The sequence below is a fragment of the Theobroma umbraticum genome, unplaced genomic scaffold, assembly GCF_002168275.2.
Source record: "Theobroma umbraticum cultivar Fairchild unplaced genomic scaffold, ASM216827v3 scaffold_55.0, whole genome shotgun sequence".
Taxonomy (NCBI): domain Eukaryota; kingdom Viridiplantae; phylum Streptophyta; class Magnoliopsida; order Malvales; family Malvaceae; genus Theobroma; species Theobroma umbraticum.
Genome location: NW_018397270.1, coordinates 1,395,979 through 1,396,687, shown reverse-complemented (window position 1 = coordinate 1,396,687; position 709 = coordinate 1,395,979).

Here is a 709-nt window from a genome sequence, read left to right as displayed (position 1 = left end):
TAAGAACAAATAAATATCACATAATTGACATATCAAACAATAAATTGAGAAATATCAAATAATAAACAGAGTTTTCAAAACTCAAAAAAAATAAAAGAATGATAAAAAATAAAAAGAAAAGCAAAACTAAAAAAAGAAGAAATAATACTTGTAGTTTCGATTTTTTAGTTTTTTTTTCTTTTTAATTTTTGTAAGAATAAAAAAACCCTTAATTTGCAGAAAATGAGAGGGGAGAGGGAGATTGATAGGGAGAAAGGGAAGAGTATTTTTTTGAGAGAGAGGATTTTTTTGAGAAAAAATAACTCTCCTAATAAGCTGGCGTGTTTTTAAAAAAAGAGAGAAGAAAAAGCTCCTAATTGGAGCTTTTTTTTAAGCTCTTGTTTTTTTAGATTTTATTCTTTAAAGAAAAGTTATTTTTTTAAGAATTTTTTACGAAATTCTGTTTGGCCCAGCTTCTGCTTTTAAGCAGTAGATAAACTAAATATAAGCCAGGCCAAACGGGTACTATAACTTATTATCTCTTTTTCTTTAAATGGTAATAAATATTAGATGATAAATTAATAATGATTCAAACCTTAAGAAATCATTACGTTTTAAATAAGATTTAAATGTTTTACTTGAGAATGAGGATTGAAGAAGATATAATTGAAATTTTTATTATTTAGTTATAGACTTATATTTATGGGATAGTAGTTTGTGTTAAAGATTT